General features: G+C 36.9%; 1 protein-coding gene across 1 annotated transcript in view; it reads left to right on the forward strand.

Moving 5' to 3' along the window:
- LOC119588964 (cGMP-specific 3',5'-cyclic phosphodiesterase-like) overlaps nucleotides 1–244 on the forward strand; it is a 71,727-nt gene that overhangs the window by 66,025 nt on the left and 5,458 nt on the right.

The raw sequence follows: 244 nt of genomic DNA on the forward strand, positions 1-244 counted from the left end.
CACTGCATATATAAAAAAAATGGATTGATTAGAGGGTATCTCCGCAGTTTCTTAAAATAGCCTGCTGTATATTACCTAAACTTGCTTAAACATGCGAATGCCAACCCAAGCAGAAGAAAACCGTTTTAACGAGTGATAACAAAACTGTACATTGGATAATTGTCTCTTGTGCCCTCTAGTTTTATTTTTGTGCTAACAATACACGTAATCCTCTGGCGCTTACTCATTCTTGCAAGAAGTGAGT

The sequence above is a fragment of the Penaeus monodon genome, chromosome 24 (assembly GCF_015228065.2).
Source record: "Penaeus monodon isolate SGIC_2016 chromosome 24, NSTDA_Pmon_1, whole genome shotgun sequence".
NCBI classification, from domain to species: Eukaryota; Metazoa; Arthropoda; class Malacostraca; order Decapoda; family Penaeidae; genus Penaeus; species Penaeus monodon.